The sequence below is a fragment of the Pan troglodytes genome, chromosome 13 (assembly GCF_028858775.2).
Source record: "Pan troglodytes isolate AG18354 chromosome 13, NHGRI_mPanTro3-v2.0_pri, whole genome shotgun sequence".
Classification (NCBI taxonomy): Eukaryota; Metazoa; Chordata; class Mammalia; order Primates; family Hominidae; genus Pan; species Pan troglodytes.
Window position 1 is genome coordinate 144,396,782 of NC_072411.2, and position 13,717 is coordinate 144,410,498.

General features: G+C 39.8%; 1 pseudogene; it reads left to right on the plus strand.

Annotated features, from left to right (window-relative positions):
• Positions 1–13,717, plus strand: part of LOC107973200 (tubulin beta-8 chain-like) — a 126,710-nt pseudogene that overhangs the window by 77,052 nt on the left and 35,941 nt on the right.

The following is a 13,717-nucleotide window of genomic DNA, read 5'->3' on the forward strand; positions in this document are numbered from 1 at the left end:
TTAATTTGTGTATAGAGTCACTTCATTCTATATGGCTTCCAAATAATTCTTCCATCACCATTTATGCGAAAGGGATGGATATAGTGGCCTTTATTTCGGTTTGAATTTCCAAAATTATGACACTGAATAAACTGAATATTGAATTTTATAGGTATTTCAGGACAGCCAGGAGGGGGCGCACATCCGCCGAGAAACTGTGAGCAAGAGCGTCTGTGCTGAACCATGGCTCCACCAGAGGGCGCGCGATCCCGCCCCAACCAACTTCCCGCTGAGGTGCCAGAAGCAGCGAGGAGCTTCAACTTCCTCAGGGCAGCACGAGGGTCATGTTAATTTGGTGTTCTTCATTGGTGAGTAAAAAGCTCCTGTCCACGGCCCTGAGTGCCAAGGAGTGAGTCTTTAGAGTACTCAGCAGAGGAAGAAATTAATCTAGAAAAATAAAACCCCCAAATCTCACTGTTTGGAGTATACCCTAGTATCATGGTCAACGTCCAAGACACAGTGGCTGCTAATATATATTCTTACAGTGGCCTCTAATATAATAATCACACTGTGCTCTACATTACTATGATATCCACACCGTGCCCTAACACCCATATAATATTCGCACCGTGCCCTAACACTGATGTAATCCACACCATCGCTTCCAATACTAATGTAATAATATCCACACCATGCCCTATCACTGATCTAGTCCACACCATCGCTTCCAATACTAATGTAATAATATCCACACCATGCCCTATCACTGATCTAATCCACACCATCGGTTGCAATACTAATGTAATAATATCCACACCATGCCCTATCACTGATCTAATCCACACCATCGCTTCCAATACTAATGTAGTAATATCCACACCATGCCCTAACACTCATCTAATCCATACCATCCCTTCTAATACCAATGTAATAATATCCACATCATGACCTATCACTGATCTAATGCACACCATCGCTTCTAATACTAATGTAATAATATCCCCACCAAGCCCTACCACTCATCTAATCCACACCATCCCTTCTAATACTAATGTAATAATATCCACACCATGCCCTATCACTGATCTAATGCACACCATCGCTTCTAATACTAACGTAATAATATCCACATCATGCCCTATCACTGATCTAATGCACACCATCGCTTCTAATACTAATGTAATAATATCCACACCATGCCCTAACACTCATCTAATCCACACCATCGCTTCCAATACTAATGTAATAATATCCACACCATGCCCTAACACTCATCTAATCCACACCATCGCTTCCAATACTAATGTAATAATATCCACACCATGCCCTAACACTCATCTAATCCACAACATCGCTTCTAATACTAATGTAATAATATCCACACCATGACCTATCACTGATCTAATGCACACCATCGCTTCTCATACTAACGTAATAATACACACACCATGCCCTATCACTGATCTAATCCACACCATCACTTCCAATACTAATGTAATAATATCCACACCTTGCGCTATCACTGATCTAATCAACACCATCGCTTCCAATACTAATGTAATAATATCCACACCATGCCCTAACACTCATCTAATCCACACCATCGCTTCCAATACTAATGTAATAATATCCAGGCCATGCCCTATCACTGATCTAGTCCACACCATCGCTTCCACTACTAACGTAGTAATATCCACATCATGCCCTATCACTGATCTAGTCCACACCATCGCTTCCAATACTAATGTAGTAATAACCACACCATGCCCTATCACTGATCTAGTCCCCACCATTGCTTCTAATACTGAAGTAATAATATCCACACCATGTCCTATCAATGATCTAGTCCATACCATCGTTTCTAATACTAATGTAATAATATCCACAGCATGCCATAACACTCATCTAATCCACATCATCGCTTCTAATACTAACGTAATAATATCCACACCATGCCCTAACACTGATCTAATCCACACCATCGCTACCAATACTAATGTAATAATACCCACAACATGCCCTATCACTGATCTAGTCCACACCATCGCTTCCAATACTAACGTAATAATATCCACACCATGCCTTATCACTGATCTAGTCCACACCATTGTTTCTAATACTAATGTAATAATATCCACAGCATGCCCTAACACTCATCAAATCCACAACATCACTTCTAATACTAACGTAATAATATCCACATCATGCCCTAACACTGATCTAATCCACACCATCGCTTCCAATACTAATGTAATAATATCCACATAATGCCCTATCACTGATCTACTCCACACCATCGCTTCCAATACTAATGTAATAATATCCACAGCATGCCCTATCACTGATCTAGTCCACACCATCGCTTCCAATACTAATGTAATAATATCCACACCATGCCCTATCACTGATCTAGTTCACACCATCGCTTCTAATACTAATGAAATAATATCCACACCATGCCCTATCAGTGATCTAATCCACACCATCACTTCCAATACTACTGTAATAATATCCACACCATGCCCTACCACTCATCTAATCCACACCATCCCTTCTAATACTAATGAAATAATATACACACCATGCCCTATCACTGATCTAATCCACACCATCGCTTCCAATATTAATGTAATAATATCCACACCATGCCGTATCACTGATCTAATCCACACCATCGCTTCCAATACTAATGTAGTAATATCCACATCATGCCCTATCACTGATCTAGTCCACACCATCGCTTCCAATACTAATGTAATAATATCCACACCGTGCCCTATCACTGACCTAATCCACACCATCACTTCCAATACTAACGTAATAATATCCACACCATGCCCTACCACTCACCTAATCCACGCCATCCCTTCTAATACTAATGTAATAATATCCACACCATGCCCTATCACTGATCTAATGCACACCATCGCTTCTAATACTAATGTAATAATATCCACATCATGCGCTATCACTGATCTAATGCACACCATCGCTTCCAATACTAATGTAATAATATCCACACCATGCCCTACCACTCATCTAATCCACACCATCCCTTCTAATACTAATGTAATAATGTCCACAACATGCCCTACCACTGATCTAATGCACACCATCGCTTCTAATACTAATGTAATAATATCCACACCATGCCCTAACACTGATCTAATCCACACCAATGCTTCTAATAGTAATGTAGTAATATCCACACCATGCCCTACCACTCATCTAATCCACACCATCCCTTCTAATACTAATGTAATAATATCCACATCATGACCTATCACTGATCTAATGCACACCATCGCTTCTAATACTGATGTAATGATATCCACATCATGCCCTATCACTGATCTAATGCACACCATTGCTTCTAATACTAATGTAATAATATCCACAGCATGCCCTATCACTGATCTAGTTCACACCATCGCTTCTAATACTAATGAAATAATATCCACACCATGCCCTATCAGTGATCTAATCCACACCATCGCTTCCAATACTAATGTAATAATATCCACACCATGCCCTAACACTCATCTAATCCACACCATCGCTTCCAATACTAATGTAGTAATATACACACCATGCCCTATCACTGATCTAGTCCACATCATCGCTTCCAATACTAATTTAGTAATATCCGCATCATGCCCTATCACTGATCTAGTCCACACCATCGCTTGCAATACTAATAATATCCACACCATGCCCTATCACTGATCTAGTCCCCAACATCGCATCTAATACTAATGTAATAATATCCACACCATGCCCTATCACTGATCTAGTCCACACCATCACCTCTAACAGTAATGTAATAATATCCACAGCATGCCCAAACACTCATCTAATCCACACCATCGCTTGTAATACTAACGTAATAATATCCACACCATGCCCTAACACTCATGTAATCCACACCATCACTTCCAATACTAATGTAATAATATCCACACCATGCCCTATCACGGATCTAATCAACATCATCGCTTCCAATACTAATGTAATAATATCCACGTCATGCCGTAACACTCATCTAATCCACACCATCGCTTCCAATACTAATGTAATAATATCCACATCATGCCCTATCACTGATCTAGTCCACACCATCGCTTCCAAAACTAATGTAATGATATCCACACCATGCCCTATCACTGATCTTGTCCACCCCATCCCTTCTAATACTAACGTAATAATATCCACACCGTGCCCTAACACTCATCTAATCCACACCATCGCTTCTAATACTAATGTAATAATATCGACACCATGCCCGATCACTGATCTAGTCCACACCATCGCTTCGAATACTAATGTAATAATATCCACATCATGCACTATCACTGATCTAATGCACACCATCGCTTCTAATACTAATGTAATAATATCCACACCATGCCCTAACACTCATCTAATCCACACCATCGCTTCCAATACTAATGTAATAATATCCACACCATGCCCTAACACTCATCTAATCCACAACATCGCTTCTAATACTAATGTAATAATATCCACACCATGACCTATCAATGATCTAATGCACACCATCGCTTCTCATACTAACGTAATAATACACATACCATGCCCTATCACTGATCTAATCCACACCACCACTTCCAATACTAATGTAATAATATGCACACCTTGCGCTATCACTGATCTAATCAACACCATCGCTTCCAATACTAATGTAATAATATCCACACCATGCCCTAACACTCATCTAATCCACACCATCGCTTCCAATACTAATGTAATAATATCCACGCCATGCCGTATCACTGATCTAGTCCACACCATCGCTTCCACTACTAACGAAGTAATATCCACATCATGCCCTATCACTGATCTAGTCCACACCATCGCTTCCAATACTAATGTAGTAATAACCACACCATGCCCTATCACTGATCTAGTCCCCACCATTGCTTCTAATACTGAAGTAATAATATCCACACCATGTCCTATCAATGATCTAGTCCATACCATCGTTTCTAATACTAATGTAATAATATCCACAGCATGCCATAACACTCATCTAATCCACACCATCGCTTCTAATACTAACGTAATAATATCGACACCATGCCCTATCACTGATCTAGTTCACACCATCGCTTCTAATACTAATGTAATAATATCCACAGCATGCCCTATCACTGATCTAGTCCACACCATCGCTTCTAATACTAATGGAATAATATCCACACCATGCCCTATCACTGATCTAATCCACACCATCGCTTCCAATACTAATGTAATAATATCCACACCATGCCCTATCACTGACCTAATCCACACCATCGCTTCCAATACTAATGTAGTAATTTCCACATAATGCTCTATCACCGATCTAGTCCACACCATCGCTTCAAATACTAATGTAATAATATGCACACCATGCCCTCTCACTGATCTAATCCACACCATCGCTTCCAATACTAATGTAATAATATCCACACCATGCCCTACCACTCATCTAATCCACACCATCCCTTCTAATACTAATGTAATAATATACACACCATGCCCTATCACTGATCTAATCCACACCATCGCTTCCAATATTAATGTAATAATATCCACACCATGCCGTATTACTGATCTAATCCACACCATCGCTTCCAATACTAATGTAGTAATATCCACATCATGCCCTATCACTGATCTAGTCCACACCATCGCTTCCAATACTAATGTAATAATATCCACACCGTGGCCTATCACTGACCTAATCCACACCATCACTTCCAATACTAACGTAATAATATCCACACCATGCCCTACCACTCATCTAATCCACGCCATCCCTTCTAATACTAGTGTAATAATATCCACACCATGCCCTATCACTGATCCAATGCACATCATCGCTTCTAACTAATGTAATAATATCCACATCATGCGCTGTCACTGATCTAATGCACACCATCGCTTCCAATACTAATGTAATAATATCCACACCATGCCCTACCACTCATCTAATCCACACCATCCCTTCTAATACTAATGTAATAATGTCCACAACATGCCCTACCACTGATCTAATGCACACCATCGCTTCTAATACTAATGTAATAATATCCACACCATGCCCTAAAACTGATCTAATCCACACCAATGCTTCTAATAGTAATGTGGTAATATCCACACCAGGCCCTACCACTCATCTAATCCACACCATCCCTTCTAATACTAATGTAATAATATCCACATCATGACCTATCACTGATCTAATGCACACCATCGCTTCTAATACTGATGTAATGATATCCACATCATGACCTATCACTGATCTAATGCACACCATCGCTTCTAATACTAATGTAATAATATCCACACCATGCCCTAACACTCATCTAATCCACAACATCGCTTCCAATACTAATGTAATAATATCCACACCATGCCCTAACACTCATCTAATCCACACCATCGCTTCCAATACTAATGTAATAATATCCACGCCATGCCGTATCACTGATCTAGTCCACACCATCGCTTCCACTACTAACGAAGTAATATCCACATCATGCCCTATCACTGATCTAGTCCACACCATCGCTTCCAATACTAATGTAGTAATAACCACACCATGCCCTATCACTGATCTAGTCCCCACCTTTGCTTCTAATGCTGAAGTAATAATATCCACACCATGTCCTATCACTGATCTGGTCCATACCATCGTTTCTAATACTAATGTAATAATATCCACAGCATGCCATAACACTCATCTAATCCACATCATCGCTTCTAATACTAACGTAATAATATCCACACCATGCCCTAACACTGATCTAATCCACACCATCGCTTCCAATACTAATGTAATAATACCCACAACATGCACTATCACTGATCTAGTCCACACCATCACTTCCAATACTAATGTAATAATATCCAGAACATGCCTTATCACTGATCTAGTCCACACCATTGTTTCTAATACTAATGTAATAATATCCACAGCATGCCCTAACACTCATCAAATCCACAACATCACTTCTAATACTAACGTAATAATATCCACATCATGCCCTAACACTGATCTAATCCACACCATCGCTTCCAATACTAATGTAATAATATCCACATAATGCCCTATCACTGATCTACTCCACACCATCGCTTCCAATACTAATGTAATAATATCCACAGCATGCCCTATCACTGATCTAGTCCACACCATCGCTTCCAATACTAATGTAATAATATCCACATCATGCCCTATCACTGATCTAGTTCACACCATCGCTTCTAATACTAATGAAATAATATCCACACCATGCCCTATCAGTGATCTAATCCACACCATCGCTTCCAATACTAATGTAATAATATCCACACCATGCCCTAACACTCATCTAATCCACACCATCCCTTCTAATACTAATGTAATACTATCCACACCATGCCCTATCACTGATCTAATCCACACCATCGCTTCAAATACTAATGTAGTAATATCCACATCATGCACTATCACTGATCTAGTCCACACCATCGCTTCCAATACTAATGTAATAATATCCACACCATGCCCTAACACTCATCTAATCCACACCATCGCTTCCAATACTAATGTAATAATATCCACAGCATGCCCTATCACTGATCTAGTCCACACCATCGCTTCTAATACTAATGGAATAATATCCACACCATGCCCTATCACTGATCTAATCCACACCATCGCTTCCAATACTAATGTAATAATATCCACACCATGCCCTATCACTGACCTAATCCACACCATCGCTTCCAATACTAATGTAGTAATTTCCACATAATGCTCTATCACTGATCTAGTCCACACCATCGCTTCAAATACTAATGTAATAATATCCACACCATGCCCTCTCACTGATCTAATCCACACCATCGCTTCCAATACCAATGTAATAATATCCACACCATGCCCTACCACTCATCTAATCCACACCATCCCTTCTAATACTAATGTAATAATATACACACCGTGCGCTATCACTGATCTAATCCACACCATCGCTTCCAATATTAATGTAATAATATCCACACCATGCCGTATCACTGATCTAATCCACACCATCGCTTCCAATACTAATGTAGTAATATCCACATCATGCCCTATCACTGATCTTGTCCACACCATCGCTTCCAATACTAATGTAATAATATCCACACCGTGCCCTATCCCTGACCTAATCCACACCATCACTTCCAATACTAACGTAATAATATCCACACCATGCCCTACCACTCATCTAATCCACGCCATCCCTTCTAATACTAATGTAATAATATCCACACCATGCCCTATCACTGATCTAATGCACACCATCGCTTCTAATACTAATGTAATAATATCCACATCATGCGCTATCACTGATCTAATGCACACCCTCGCTTCCAATACTAATGTAATAATATCCACACCATGCCCTACCACTCATCTAATCCACACCATCCCTTCTAATACTAATGTAATAATGTCCACAACATGCCCTACCACTGATCTAATGCACACCATCGCTTCTAATACTAATGTAATAATATCCACACCATGCCCTAACACTGATCTAATCCACACCATTGCTTTTAATAGTAATGTAGTAATATCCACACCATGCCCTACCACTCATCTAATCCACACCATCCCTTCTAATACTAATGTAATAATATCCACATCATGACCTATCACTGATCTAATGCACACCATCGCTTCTAATACTGATGTAATGATATCCACAACATGCCCTATCACTGATCTAATCCACAGCATCACTTCCAATACTAATGTAATAATATCCACACCTTGCGCTATCACTGATCTAATCAACACCATCGCTTCCAATACTAATGTAATAATATGCACACCATGCCCTAACACTCATCTAATCCACACCATCGCTTCCAATACTAATGTAGTAATATACACACCATGCCCTATCACTGATCTAGTCCACACCATCGCTTCCAATACTAATTTAGTAATATCTGCATCATGCCCTATCACTGATCTAGTCCACACCATCGCTTCCAAAACTAATGTAATGATATCCACACCATGCCCTATCACTGATCTTGTCCACCCCATCCCTTCTAATACTAACGTAATAATATCCACACCGTGCCCTAACACTCATCTAATCCACACCATCGCTTCTAATACTAATGTAATAATATCGACACCATGCCCTATCACTGATCTAGTCCACACCATCGCTTCCAATACTAATGTAATACTATCCACACCATGCCCTATCACTGATCTAGTCCACACCATCGCTTCCAATACTAATGTAATAATATCCACATCATGCCCTATCACTGTTCTAGTCCACACCATCGCTCCTAATACTAATGTAATAATATCCACACCACGCCCTATCACTGATCTAGTCCATGCCATCGCTTCTAATACTAATGTAATAATATCCACACCCTGCCCTATCACTGATCTAATCCACACCATCGCTTCCAATACTAATGTAATAATATCCACACCATGCGCTATCACTGATCTAATCCACACCATCGCTTCCAATACGAATGTAGTAATATCCACATCATGCCCTATCACTGATCTAGTCCACACCATCGCTTCCAATACTAATGTAATAATATCCACACCGTGCCCCATCACTGATCTAATCCACACCATCGCTTCCAACACTAATGTAGTAATATCCACATCATGCCCTATCACTATTCTAGTCCACACCATCGCTTCCAATACTAATGTAATAATATCCACACCATGCCCTATCACTGATCTAATCCACACCATCACTTCCAATACTAATGTAATAATATCCACACCATGCCCTACCACTCATCTAATCCACACCATCCCTTCTAATCCTAATGTAATAATATCCACAGCATGCCCTATCACTGATCTAGTCCACACCATCGCTTGTAATACTAATGTAATAATATCCACATCATGCCCTATCACTGATCTACTCCACACCATCGCTTCCAATACTAATGAAATAATATCCACAGCATGCCCTATCACTGATCTAGTCCACACCATCGCTTGTAATACTAATGTAATAATATCCACAGCATCACTTCTAATACTAATGTAATAATATCCACACCATGCCCTGTTAGTGATCTAATCCACACCATCGCTTGCAATACTAATGTAATAATATCCACACCATGCCCTAACACTCATCTAATCCACACCATCCCTTCTAATACTAATGTAATAATATCCACACCATGCCCTATCACTGATCTAATCCACACCATCGCTTCCAATACTAATGTAGTAATATCCACATCATGCCCTACCACTGATCTAGTCCACACCATCGCTTCCAATACTAATGTAATAATATCCACACCATGCCCTAACACTCATCTAATCCACACCATCGCTTCCAATACTAATGTAATAATATCCACAGCATGCCCTATCCCTGATCTAGTCCACACCATCGCTTCTAATACTAATGGAATAATATCCACACCATGCCCTATCACTGATCTAATCCACAGCATCACTTCCAATACTAATGTAATAATATCCACACCATGCCCTATCACTGACCTAATCCACACCATCGCTTCCAATACTACTGTAGTAATTTCCACATCATGCTCTATCACTGATCTAGTCCACACCATCGCTTCCAATACTAATGTAATAATATCCACACCATGCCCTCTCACTGATCTAATCCACATCATCGCTTCCAATACTAATGTAATAATATCCACACCATGCCCTACCACTCATCTAATCCACACCATCCCTTCTAATACTAATGTAATAATATACACACCATGCCCTATCACTGATCTAATCCACACCATCGCTTCCAATACTAATGTAATAATATCCACACCATGCCGCATCACTGATCTAATCCACACCATCGCTTCCAATACTAATGTAGTAATATCCACATCATGCCCTATCACTGATCTAGTCCACACCATCGCTTCCAATACTAATGTAATAATATCCACACCATGCCCTACCACTCATCTAATCCACACCATCGCTTCTAATACTAATGTAATAATATCCACATCATGCCCTATCACTGATCTACTCCACACCATCGCTTCCAATACTAATGAAATAATATCCACAGCATGCCCTATCACTGATCTAGTCCACACCATCGCTTGTAATACTAATGTAATAATATCCACAGCATCACTTCTAATACTAATGTAATAATATCCGCACCATGCCCTGTTAGTGATCTAATCCACACCATCGCTTGCAATACTAATGTAATAATATCCACACCATGCCCTAACACTCACCTCATCCACACCATCCCTTCTAATACTAATGTAATAATATCCACACCATGCCCTATCACTGATCTAATCCACACCATCGCTTCCAATACTAATGTAGTAATATCCACATCATGCCCTAACACTAATCTAGTCCACACCATCGCTTCCAATACTAATGTAATAATATCCACACCATGCCCTAACACTCATCTAATCCACACCATCGCTTCCAATACTAATGTAATAATATCCACAGCATGCCCTATCCCTGATCTAGTCCACACCATCGCTTCTAATACTAATGGAATAATATCCACACCATGCCCTATCACTGATCTAATCCACACCATCGCTTCCAATACTAATGTAATAATATCCACACCATGCCCTATCACTGACCTAATCCACACCATCGCTTCCAATACTAATGTAGTAATTTCCACATAATGCTCTATCACTGATCTAGTCCACACCATCGCTTCAAATACTAATGTAATAATATCCACACCATGCCCTACCACTCATCTAATCCACACCATCCCTTCTAATACTAATGTAATAATATCCACACCATGCCGTATCACTGATCTAATCCACACCATCGCTTCCAATATTAATGTAATAATATCCACACCATGCCGTATCACTGATCTAATCCACACCATCGCTTCCAATACTAATGTAGTAATATCCACATCATGCCCTATCACTGATCTAGTCCACACCATCGCTTCCAATACTAATGTAATAATATCCACACCGTGCCCTATCACTGACCTAATCCACAACATCACTTCCAATACTAATGTAATAATATCCACACCTTGCGCTGTCACTGATCTAATGCACACCATCGCTTCTAATACTAATGTAATAATATCCACACCATGCCCTAACACTCATCTAATCCACACCATCACTTCCAATAGTAATGTAATAATATCCACGCCATTCCCTATCACTGATCTAGTCCACACCATCGCTTCCAATACTAACGTAGTAATATCCACATCATGCCCTATCACTGATCTAGTCCACACCATCGCTTCCAATACTAATGTAGTAATAACCACACCATGCCCTATCACTGATCTAGTCCCCACCTTTGCTTCTAATGCTGAAGTAATAATATCCACACCATGTCCTATCACTGATCTGGTCCATACCATCGTTTCTAATACTAATGTAATAATATCCACAGCATGCCATAACACTCATCTAATCCACATCATCGCTTCTAATACTAACGTAATAATATCCACACCATGCCCTAACACTGATCTAATCCACACCATCGCTTCCAATACTAATGTAATAATACCCACAACATGCACTATCACTGATCTAGTCCACACCATCACTTCCAATACTAATGTAATAATATCCAGAACATGCCTTATCACTGATCTAGTCCGCACCATTGTTTCTAATACTAATGTAATAATATCCACAGCATGCCCTAACACTCAGCAAATCCACAACATCACTTCTAATACTAACGTAATAATATCCACATCATGCCCTAACACTGATCTAATCCACACCATCGCTTCCAATACTAATGTAATAATATCCACATAATGCCCTATCACTGATCTACTCCACAACATCGCTTCCAATACTAATGTAATAATATCCACAGCATGCCCTATCACTGATCTAGTCCACACCATCGCTTCCAATACTAATGTAATAATATCCACATCATGCCCTATCACTGATCTAGTTCACACCATCGCTTCTAATACTAATGAAATAATATCCACACCATGCCCTATCAGTGATCTAATCCACACCATCGCTTCCAATACTAATGTAATAATATCCACACCATGCCCTAACACTCATCTAATCCACACCATCCCTTCTAATACTAATGTAATACTATCCACACCATGCCCTATCACTGATCTAATCCACACCATCGCTTCAAATACTAATGTAGTAATATCCACATCATGCCCTATCACTGATCTAGTCCACACCATCGCTTCCAATACTAATGTAATAATATCCACACCATGCCCTAACACTCATCTAATCCACACCATCGCTTCCAATACTAATGTAATAATATCCACAGCATGCCCTATCACTGATCTTGTCCACACCATCGCTTCTAATACTAATGGAATAATATCCACACCATGCCCTATCACTGATCTAATCCACACCATCGCTTCCAATACTAATGTAATAATATCCACACCATGCCCTATCACTGACCTAATCCACACCATCGCTTCCAATACTAATGTAGTAATTTCCACATAATGCTCTATCACTGATCTAGTCCACACCATCGCTTCAAATACTAATGTAATAATATCCACACCATGCCCTCTCACTGATCTAATCCACACCATCGCTTCCAATACCAATGTAATAATATCCACACCATGCCCTACCACTCATCTAATCCACACCATCCCTTCTAATACTAATGTAATAATATACACACCGTGCG